This window comes from Apteryx rowi, unplaced genomic scaffold, assembly GCF_003343035.1.
Source record: "Apteryx rowi isolate R43461 unplaced genomic scaffold, aptRow1 scaffold_54, whole genome shotgun sequence".
In the NCBI taxonomy this organism is placed as follows: domain Eukaryota; kingdom Metazoa; phylum Chordata; class Aves; order Apterygiformes; family Apterygidae; genus Apteryx; species Apteryx rowi.
Window position 1 is genome coordinate 291,913 of NW_020450805.1, and position 12,519 is coordinate 304,431.

A 12,519-nucleotide genomic window follows, 5' to 3' on the forward strand; every position below is an offset into this window, starting at 1 on the left:
GGAATCCCAGACCCTGGAGACCAGGGAGAAAGTCTGGAGAAAGGAAGACTTTCCTTTGGTTGAGGAGGATTGGGTTAGAGATCATTTAAGCAAACCTGACATCCACAAGACCATGGGCCCTGACAGGATGCACCCACGAGTGCTGAGGGAGCTGGCGGACGTCATTGCTAGGTCACTCTCGATCRTCTTTGAAAGGTCCTGGAGAACAGGAGAGGTGCCTGAGTACTGGAAGAAGGCTAATGTCACTCCAAACTTCAAAAAGGGCAAGAAGGAGGACCCAGGGAACTACAGGCCAGTCAGCCTCACCTGCATCCCTGGAAAGGTGATGGAGCAGCTCATCCTGGAGGCCATCTCCAAGCATGTGAAGGATAAGAAGGTGATCAGGAGTAGTCAGCATGGCTTCACCAAGGGGAAATCATGCTTAACCAATCTGATAGTCTTCTACAATGGGATGACTAGCTGGGTAGRTGAGGGGAGAGCAGTGGATGTTGTCTATCTTGACTTCAGTAGAGCTTTTGACATTGTCTCCCATAACATCCTCATAGRYAAGCTCAGGAAGTGCAAGCTACATGAGTGGACAGTGAGGTGGATTGAGAACTGGCTGAATGGCAGAGCTCAGAGGGTTGTGATCAGTGGTGGAAAGCCTAGCTGGAGGCCTGTAGCTAGTGACGTCCCCCAGTGGTCAGTACTGGCTCCAGCCCTGTTCAACTTATTCATCAGTGACCTGGATGAAGGGACAGAGTGCACCCTCAGCAAGTTTGCTGATGATGACAAACTGGGAGAAGTGGCTGATACACCAGATGGTTGTGCGGCAGTTCAGAGGAACCTCAATAGGCTGGAGGAATGGGCCAGCAGAAATCTCATAAGTTCACAAAACGGAAGCGTAAATTCCCGCCCCTGGGGAGGAATAACCCCATGCACCAGTACAGGCTGGGGGCAGACTGGCTGGCGAGCAGGTTTGCACAAAAAAGACCTGGGTGTTCTGGGGATAGCAAGTTGAACATGAGCTAGCAATATGCCCTTGCAGCAAAGCAAGCCAACGATATTCTGGGCTGTATTACGCAGAACATTGTCAGCAAGCTGAGGGAGGAGATCTTTGCCCTCCACTCGGTGCTGGTGAGACCACATCTGGAGTGCTGTGTCCAGCTCTACCTTCCTAGTACAAGAGAGACATGGACCTACTGGAGCAAGTCCAGTGAAGGACCATAAAGATGATTAAGGAATTGGAGCATCTCATATGAGGAAAGGTTGAGAGAGCTGGGACTGTTCAGCCTGGAAGAGATCTGTTCAGCTCAGGCAGGTATCTTATCAATGTGTATAAAATACCTGATGAGAAGGGGTGAAGAAGATGGGGCCAGACTCTTCTCAGTAGTATCCAGTGAAAGGACAGGAGGTGATGAGCACAAACTGAAATACAAGATATTCTATTTAAACATAACAAAAAAACCTTCTTTACCCTGAGGGCGGTCCAACACTGGAAGAGGTTGCCCAGTGAGGTTCTGGAGTCTCTATCCTTGGAGATGTTCAAATCCAACTGGGCACAGCCCTGAGCAAACTGCTCTAATTGTCCCTGCATTGAGCGGGTGAGCTGGGCTGGACAATCTCCAGGAGTTCCTTCCAACCTCAACTCCTCTGTGTGATTCTGTGACTCTAGGAAGCGACATATTTCTCTCTGTTTGTTTCCTTAGGCAGTTGTGAATGACATAGACAATTATGGGACAAACAGGAAGCAGCCTTTCAAACAAAAAACAAGAGACAAATGTTCTACTAGTAGTCTCTGTTGTAGCAGTAAGTATCATTTTGTGAGTTGTGCTCTGGCAATACAGGGAGCTGCTCCTTTGGTTCTTCCTTCTGAGGAAGATGGGATGGATGAGTCCAGCAGCAGTCACCTTTGGACTTTAACATGCTTCATGTGAGTAGCAGAGCACTGCATTTGAGTTGCCAAGAAATAGATTTCCCACATTTTTTATGTATATACAACTTAGTAGCTCTTGTACAATTGTGTTATCTTTGGATGCCTCAGTGTATGTGGGATCCGCCATATTTTGTTACCTGTCTTCCCAAACAAGGACAAAGGGAAAATGCTTTTGATGGCTGCCACTGAGATGCAAGATAGCTATCCTTGGCTATACCCTACAGATAGTCAGTTTGCTTGCTAAACTCCAGACTAGAAAGAGAAGAAACCTGAGAAAGCATAAATAAAGAAATGAGGTGATAACATTGGGTTTAAGAGACACTGCATCTGAGATACTCTAGGAGCTAGAGGGATCTTTCAGAAACATGAGAAGCTTGGGCACGCCAGAACAGCAAGGACGCACTTTTTTTTTTTAACCTTAGGCTTTACTGGGAGACTAGCCAGCCAAGAAGATTTCTACTGAGGCAGAAGAGAGGGAGAAATTGTGCTTTATTGAAAAAGCCACCTGGGAAAATTCTTGAGTTCTTGGGAGTCTGACTTAATTTCAAAGAAAATTGAGGATGTTGAGGAGAGGAAATGTATGTTGACATTTATTACCTTGAATAGACTTCCACAGTTCTTATCCTGGCTCCGGTAGACTGAAGGTTTTTCTGGAATCCACACAAAAGCTGTCTATCTCTTGGCTTTGCATGACAGTTGTCTTTGAGCAGCGAATTACAAGCCCAGACAGCTCAAAAAGCTGAAGGGAACATTTAAAATGATAAGAAATCTACAGTTGTGGAAGGCAGGGATATCTTCCTTAGACCAGCACTATTATAAGGTTAAGGGAGCCTGTAGAGTCTGTGCCCTTGGGGTGGTCCTGAAAAGCTAAAGAAAGCAGCAGTGCTCCCATGTGAACATACCAAAGCAAGCTGCAGATTACTTGTACACCCTATGGAGAGTATTTAAAGAGCAATCCGCCAGAACTTGGTGATAAAACATATGATGCACCATTTGTATTGGAAAAACAATTGATTGATTTAGTTTATAGATTATGGCTGAGCTTACATTCCAGAAGATTCTTTAGTATTCTGAGAAATGAAAAACTGTATCTTAATCCAGTAATGCTTTACTTTTACTGTCAAGAAATCTTGTGGAAGTCAATCAAAGATTATTTCTAGGCTGTGATTTTGAGTCTATAATTTGGTCTCCAGCTCTTCCCTGAGCAGAACCTAACAAAAAAAAGCCTTGATAAGCTTCACATTCTTTACTTACTTTTCATGTTTTAACTGCAGTGCATTCCTTCCTCTTACTGCATTTATACTTCCTTAGTCTTACACTAGGTTTCTGGATTTTCTTTCTTTCTTATTCTTTTTTCTCTTTTTTGTTCTCTCTCAAAAGCATCTCAGGTGGACGTGTTTGTGCCTTCAGAGCCTTTAAAAGACCTAATAGATCATTATAGTAAATCCATGGCTTGACAACTGTGTAAACACAATTGCATAGGAACTTTGGTCTTTAAGATACGGTCATAGAAATTATCCATCCAAGTATGCATCAAGATTGACAACATTGGATCTGATCRGTGCTTTGGTTAGTTCTCTGCTGTCTTGCCACAGTGAGTAGAATATGAAAAAGGGCAAAGGAAAACACAGCATTACAACAAAATCTTTGCTCAGAAAATTGTCTCCTAATTGCCTCCTTCAATTGTAGTGGTCAAAATGTAAATTTCTGAAAGCTAGTTATCTTGCTGCCAGTATATTAAAACAAACCAACAACAAATACAAGCAGTGCAAATTTTTTGAAGTAGGATACATGTACATCTGTGTCATTACTTTGTAAATAGAAACCTCCGAGATCCTTAAAACTCTGTTGAAGACAAAAGTTCCAATTCCTTTTAGGGGACTTTTTTGGCTTTGTTCTGAGTAGAACAGAAAACTGAAATGTTTGTTTCTAGTCATTCAAAATAATGGACTGCTGTAAGACTGATCTGTTTCAATGTTGACACTTTCATGGCGCACTATAAAACAATATAAAATAAGTGTTTCCATCTAAAAATCTGATTCAAGGGTTAATTTCAAATTTGTCACATGAAAACAGTGTAATAAGACACTTTGTCAGAATTTTTACTTTTTTTCCTGAAGCAATTTGTTAAAAAAGGTTGTCTCAATTTCACAAATATTTTAAATTTCACAAAGCTGAATAAAGCAATGTAATATGGATTTGCAATTAAATTTTTCTGATCAGTCTTGGTCATTTTTGGTCATTTGGTCATTATTAAATGGCAATTTGGTCATTATTAAATGGCTTTGAAAAAATGTGCAAAAAGTCAGAACTTTGCCAACAGAGATTATAGAGTTTGTAGATCAAATGTGTCTTGTTCCATATTTTATCTTTTTCTTGGGAAACTCATCTTCATATAGTAAATAACAATCAGACCAAGGTTTCATTAGTTGAGGTGGGGTGGAATTTAATTTGCACATTAAACTTTTAAATTTCTTTTTGTCCCTTTCCCCATTTGTGCTGGATTGCAGTTTTTGACTGCTATATCTTTAGTCAGTGATGTCACCGATTGCAGCTCCATTACACTGCAGGGTCAAAAATGTCCCTGGTCGTTGAAGCTGTTGCTGTTTTGTGACTGTTGTTGGGATGCTCTGTATGCAGGAAGGCATGCAKCTCTGGTGGTGATGGGATGGCTCTGCTGTAGGACAGTGTCTCCCACAGCCTGTGATGTGGCATGGGGTTCACAGGAGACGCTGCCTCCATATCCCCTACTGCTACATAACTTACTTCCTCCGAGTACCTCAACCTTCTTTCTTAGGATACACTCTGCAGCATTGTTTCTGTGTTTGTAGAACACCTTGATACATTAATGTAAAGTAAAAATAGTTCATGATGAAGCTTTTCCCCCTCTTCCTTCAGAGCTTGGGAAAAATCCAAAAATCTATCAGTATAAAAATCACTACCATATACTTGAAGGCAGCGTCTTCCCTGACAATTGGCAAGTGTGTCTCAGCCCTTGTAAGGTTCTTCTCACCTGAGAACTTGTTTAGAAAATCCTTAAAGAGGAAAATTCAGACATAGGGCCTGAAAAGTACAAGATGTGCCTTGTCCTGCTACCAGATAAGGGAGTATGGGCAACAAGGTACAGGTCCTTGAGGGTGCCCCAGCCTCGTGGTCCCTTGCAGCAGCAGGGGTCAAGGTCTCAAAACCTGATCCTAGCTCTGCTCTCCATTGGGGTCAGAGGTGTTAATCTTTCCATCGCCACACAAGTCTGCTGCAAAACATTTTGTTAACACCTGCTTTGTAAGAGCAGGTGAGAATTCAGTCTGTGTCAATTAGTCCATTTGCACTGGAACTTGTAGTGTTTTCATGTGACTTTGCTGAAATGACACTTCTCAGCAGGTGCTGCAGAACTGAGCCTTCTTAGAGCTGGAAAAACTTATTCTTCTCAGAGGTTTAAAAATGTATTTAAAAATCATCTGGGAATGATTTATAGCACTGACTGGACTAAGTACATTTCAATACTAATGTATAAATCTTCTAACAAATCAGCTATATATAGACTGTAGGCAGAAGGGGGTGTCTTCCCTTTCTAAAATCAAAATATGTTTAGAACAATGCCTATACTTGAATCTTGTTCACATTTTGATCTCACGTGAAGAAATTTTATAGTTTTTATTCTCCTTTACTCTGAAAACTCCTAATATATGCTTTAAAAAGACTAATGAAACAACTTGCTTACAAAATTCTAAGACTGAACTTGCTATGTGGCTTAGGGTTATAGAGAAGAGTCATTTTATTGCAATAAAATGAAACAAAGCATATTATAGTATGGAAAACCATATTATAGTTGCAGCCACTGACTGTATCTGTTCTACTGTAGAGCTTCTGTTTATTGCTACAGTTTCTCTCTGTTCCTTTCTTTCTCTCCCTGCTTTATTTTTTGCTGTCATTTAAAAAAGAAACAGTGGCTGCTGGTACCTTTAAAATATTTTCATATAACTTATTTAGTATGAATCTTAAAGTAGTTAGAGAGAAATCTTAAGTGTATTCAAATATCCCATTCTTAAGATGACACATAAATTACTGATATGTACATAAGATTTCTATACTTAAATATATCTTATTGGTCTCATTTTAAACATATCTTACTGGACTTATTTTCAACAATTTTATACTGGGCCAAACATATTATATCATACATTTGAACACTGAACATTGACAGTTTACATGCCACAAGCTCTGACTTCCAATCCAGTTAGATATATAAATCCAGTTGCTTTCACTGGGAGCTGTACACCTGTATTCCATTGTTATCTTTGATTAACTTCAGTCCAAATTTCTACCTGTTTATCCAGTTTGTGATTTTATGGAACAGTTAGTCTGCCAAATACAATAAAAAAAAGGTTTATTCATTCATCCTAACTAATCTTTGTGATGTAGTCTTCATACAGCTAACTCTAAAGATTAAATGGTTGGTAATGAACCTGCCTATGAATTTGAATTTTAATCCTTCATAGAAGCACTACCTAAAATAGCCACAGTACCCAAGGAACAAATATGGGAAAGTAATCCTCTGTCAACATAATTAATTTTTCAGCCTTGAACAAGGTATGTTTCACACTTGTTCATTAACCGACTAAATGTGGAAAACATGTACTTCCTTTTATGATCATCATTATCCCCTGGGCTGATGGGATTGCTGCTTCATTTGACTTATCTCAACCTGAAATGTGCAGTCAAGAGAGAAGTTTAGAAGTAAAAAAACAATATTTACCTAAATACATGATATGGGGCCTGATTCTTATTCACCTTAAGATGTATCTACACAGTTCTGGAATTATAAAGGCACTTGAAAGTGAGCATAACCACAGTTTAAACATAGATTAAGACCCATTTATGCCATTAAACACTTTAGTGATGCCTTAGCATATCTAACCAGCAGGTCCACACAGTTTACTTTTTTCTCCCCTAAGTCTTTTGCTTTTTTAGATCTAGTATCTTTTTGTCCCCTTTTCATTTTTTGGAGCTATAACAACAGGAAAACCTCTCTGAGAATTCTGATTTATGATCTAGTTCAAAAGCATTGGGTAGCTTGGTTTTAAGCTCTTGAAGAACATATTTCAGCTTTTAGACCTTACTGTCTTCCCTTCTTTTTCCTAGACCTGTTTCTTCTCCATGCTAAACATTTTCATTTCTTTATTTCTATGTTCCTTTACAATTCTCTTGAATGATATGTACAACTGAATCTCATATATAAACATATATATATAATACAATAATAATGTTATATAGAATATAGCAATTTCATAGCATTTAGAGAAACATTTTTATGTATAATATATAATGTATATATGATAAATATATACATTATATATTTACATACTATATATATATATACACACAAGGATTTCTGTAAATCTGACATGCATGCAAACATCCCACTGCTAAGATAAATGACATATATAATCTATTGATACATGTAAGATCTTTATACTTGCATCTTTATTCTTGGACTCATCTTCAGGAGACTGATTCTGGCCAAGAATCTACTCATGCCTATTGCTGAATATTTAATTCAAAAATTAGATTACTAAATGTCTATGCATATTTTGTAAATTCTCCTCTGCGAGCACCTCTGGACTCCTTTCTGCTTTCTTTGAGCTACACTGTGCAGCCCTCCCCCGTAGTGGAAAGTGCCTGCACTGCATGCCTATGGATAGCACAAGGCCAGTAGACACTGCTGATGCATAAAGGTTTAGGACATCCAGCTGAAAAAAGTGCAAACTTCAGGTCTGGAGTATAAAAGCAGAATGAGATTCACTAGGACAAAAACATGAAATTTAAAAGAAAAAGATCTTCACATTTGGAAACAGTGGGATGGAGGACACTGTCAATGTACTGGCTGACCACAGAACACCTGGGGGCATCAGCATGACATGGCTGGGCAGCAGCTGAAGTATTTCTTGTAAAGCCCTATCATATGTTCCTGCCACGCCACAGGATGTGTCTTCAGTGAGGAAGTCTGACCGACCTGTGTCCTGGGGGAGCCCAACCTCAGTAGCTGCTCCAGCAATGCAGACTCCTCTGCTCTGAGTATGAGCAGGGTTTGTTCACTTACTTGGCTGTTTTGGTTAATTTTCAGAGACAGACTATAGTTTATCTGATGTGGTTCTCCATTTTGATCATCTGCCTTTTTGTCAAATGGCTCAAGGGTCTGTCTGTAGTGAATTCTCTCTCGAGTTTGTGTTCAGTTTGTAAATCACATATATACATAGAAATCTCTGGATTTGATGGGCTGGAATGACATGCAGAAAGTGAATATGGTGATATACATGTCTTTCGTGGTCAGTTTCAGATAACTCTAGTCTTAAAAAATACTGGTCTTTAGAAATATAGTCATAAAACTGTGTATTAACTAAAGCCTAAGTCTTCCCTATTTGATCATATTTTTAGAAATCGTGAGTCATCATAAGCAGCATCTCAAAGTTTTTAATGTGATTATAGCAGTCATCCCCTACAAGTAATGAAGATAACCAGAGGAGAAATGAGCCCAATTCGACACCCAAGTCGATAATTTGGCAGTTAGTATTGATGTGAATTTCCCCTTGTACCCTGTATCCAGGACTGTTTAGAGTACACTTCCTTCTGCTAGGGCAGTGTTATTGACGATGAGCTCATGATGCCATAGTCTCCCTTTCCACCTCGTTGTTTTTTTTGCAAGAACACCTGTCAGAATCCATTTGTAGACAAACATTTAATACCTTCCTTTTTTCCCCCAATATCTTATCCTGTAGGTAGTGGATCTATGTATAAAAGTAGGATTTTTTTTTCCTTTGGCCCCTGGAGTGACCAACAAGTGTGTGCATTTATATAATTCTTTCTTAATTCTTCTTTAATTAGTTACCTTGGGGTGAAGGAAACTTTCCCTGGGGCATTGACTATGGAGTAGTGAGACTTCCAACGCAGCTCTGTGTTTCTCAACTCTAGAAGATAACTCAAATGCAATTGCATTGGATTCTTGTCCTTCCAGTGTTTGCCCCTCCTGATGAAAGCACAGGGGTGGCATGCTTTAAAATAAAAGATATGCATTCATCCTGACGTACTGTTGTAATTCATATATTTTTTTCAATTGTTCTTTATGTTTAATACTCAGACACCCTCAGCAGATATACATTCAACATTCTACACCCTAGCTTTACCTGTTATTCTTTTGCATCTGTTTTTTTTTGTCTTTTTTTTTTTTTAAATTGAGCTGATTTCACTGTTCTGGGTTCCACCTTGGCTTGAGCACCTGTGTCCAGCTTAAAATTAAAAAGTGTTTCATTTGTTTTCACACTGACAGTTCATTCATCTTCCGCTGCTACCTTGGCCATTTCTGCAATGAAGAACAACTCTGAGCTAATGGCTCTGTAGTCATCCTCTTTGTCCTTGCTATCAATTCATATTCTGCTGGTACTTGCAAACTCTGGCAACATGATAAAATCCATTGCACTTCTTATATCTTCTTCCAAAAACTAGCAATTACAGTGGTATGTGTTGTTTACTACAGTATATACAGGTTCATGTGCTGTTTTTTGAGGCTGCAGGCTTCCTGTTATAGGTCTCTTCACTGGCAATATTTTAAATTCTGTACAGTTGCTACATTTTCAGAGCATCATTCACTCTCCATAAACATCAGTCTGGATCAGGGCTCCTTTTCTTCAGTATCTGTGAGTTGCTTTGCTAAGAAAGGAACAATTCTGAGTTTCCAGTAGTCCTTCCTTGTGCTTTGTCATGGTTATGGTCATAGCTATGACTTGATCTTCTTGCAGGGACTCAGCCCTCAGTATTGCAAGACTGACTGTCCACCTCAGATCCATCACAGCCTCTTTGATTGTTCATCTCCTTTGGCCCACTCTTTGAAAACCTGTCACTCACGTTTCAGGTTTTCATGGGGTGCAATGCTCCTTAAAGTTCAGTACTACAACTGGCCTCTTTTACTGCCTTGACTTATTACTTAAAACACCAAGTTTTTTCACAACTAAAGCCACTTCCTAGTTGTTACTTCTTTTTGGCTGATACGCATTGCTTGCAGACAAAGGTGTGCTCCAGCTGTATTTCACCTTTGGTAGAAGTATGAACCATTCCCTTCTCCTCATACTTTCAGTTTGTTCTATTCCTAGTGTGACATATTGGTCAACAATCATTCCCAGCCAATAACTCTGACAAAGGACTGCTCCATTCAATGACTTTAGTTCTGACAATTTGGTCCTATGAGTGATTACTGTTTCGAGAGTCCCTTACACAGACAGTTCTCCACACAGATTTAATCTTAGCACTGCACCAACACGTCTCTCTGGTAGCCAGGTCGTGGGTAATTTCTTAGTACCAGAACATGGTGTTGGCCTACCTAAACATTCCTATTCTTCAACTCTGCTTTTGCTAACTTTAAGAGAAAGAATGCTGAAGGAGGTGGTCACATTCATTTTAAAATAGGTTAAAACTGAAGTAGGTTACAATTAAAATTAAACTGTAGAAATATGAAATTCAAAGGAATAGGAAAAAAAAAACAAAACAGAAATCATCAATATTCCACTTTATGACACTGTGGTGTACACATATCTCAATTAATAAGTGCAGTATGCAAGAATATCACAGACCTAGAAAAGGCAGAGCAAATGGTTATGAGCATGATTGAGGATATGGAGTTGTCTCTCCCACTTGGAAACAATCATAGTGATAACTGATTACGCATCATGGAGCAATAGGAAAGCAAATAGGAATAATTTAGGATTTCTCTCAGTACTAAGGCCACACATGAAATTTTCAGGCAGCTCACAAGAAGGGGTGACAGATTCACAGAGGATAGGTCCATTAATAGGTGTCTATTACGTATGACTGGATGCCAACTCTGGCTAGGAATGCACTTAATCTGCCATTAGGAAGGCATATCAGCAAAAGTGTTATTTTGCTGTTAAACTCCTTCTCTGAACACCCGTGGTGCCCATGATCAAAGTGAGATAGACTTTATCTGAAGTCATATCAGTGCAGACCAAGGAGCTGAGCACCTTCTCTTTCACACACTTGTGGACCAGCACGGCATCACAATTCATGTTGGAAGATGTGGGATACCACCATAGATTTTCCAGCTAAAAGAGAACTGTCCACTCCCCCCAAGGAAATTAATGGCTGAACTGGCAATTTACTGTGTATACAGTTTTATTAATTTGGTTAAGGAACAAATAAAAATTAAAAATAAGAAACAAAAGATAGTTTACATGGAACACCCCTTTTACAACTTTCCCATAGATGAGTACAAATTGTTTAATAAACTTGCAGCTGTAAAGTATGTGAGGTTTTAATTTAGAAAATTTATTTACAGCAACTTATATTTGAAGGAAGGATTCTAATGTTATGTTTTGATATAAATACTCTTTCAAATACCAGAAGTAATGCATATGGAATGTAGCACATAATCAACATTTAATTGGGATAAATATCTTCAGAATTAATTATTATGACAGTTGTGTTTTAATGCATACTTATCATAAGTTATAAAATAAATGGGTGTCTAATTTTTGCATTGTTATTATCCTTTGCTTTTTTTGGTAATAGGCTCTGTTGAGTCTTTAAGTGTAGAATAAACAGATATTTTCTCTTTCCAAATGTTGAAATAACAAGTGAGAGTTTTTTCTTACCTACTCAGCTTACGTATTTCAGTAATTTTGGAGAAGATATTGCTATGTTAAAGAAGTGACATAGCTCTGCTTTGTAATTCCCTAGTCAATGCCAGTTATTCCTTTTGTTTATTTTGATTATGATATGTCCAACTGCCTGATCTTCTGAGTAAGGCCCAGTCTACTAGGATGCTAAGTCACTGGATAATCATATGAATATAGTATACGCATACGAGCCTGCGAAATCATGATATATCCAGTTTTGGACCCCTGTACATATGGTAATAATGTCTTTGTGTAGGCTCTAAGCCTTGAGTGACCACATATCCTATGTGTATGTACTTTAATCTGTACAAAGGAATGGAAGACTTAATTCAAACAAAATATGGAACCCCTTTTTGTCTTGCTTCTTTTTAAGATACCTTTTGGAGGAAATATGAAAAGGACAGTTACTTCTCTCATGGCTACTGCATAGGGATAATGTGCAGACTAAAGCAGACTGCTCCATAGCTTCTGCAGATGTTATCTGAGAGAGTATTGCTCTCAACAAATATTCAAACAAGGGACAAGGACAAAAATCTCATTATAAGAGCAATAAACAACAGATTTTTAACATAATCTGCTGGAAAGGACATATTTCTACTTTAGGTCAGTATGCAGTTTGCTAGGATTGCTTTGAGAACATCCCAGATAACACTGTAAAGGATTTGTTCAACCTCGCTTTGCTATTAAACTGAAAATACAGCAATCATTCATATGCTTTCTATTCTTCAAGCAAAATTTCTCATTGAACAGTAGGCCTTACTGACATTTCCATCTTGTTTTGACATTTTTATTACATCAATATCCCTTTTGGAAATTTTGAAACCAAATGATTCTGAAAATCTGTAGACCTTTAATTTTAAAATAGACTTCACCACAGAGACAGCTGGATTTAGTTTAACACCAGCTTTTACATGTTTCAGC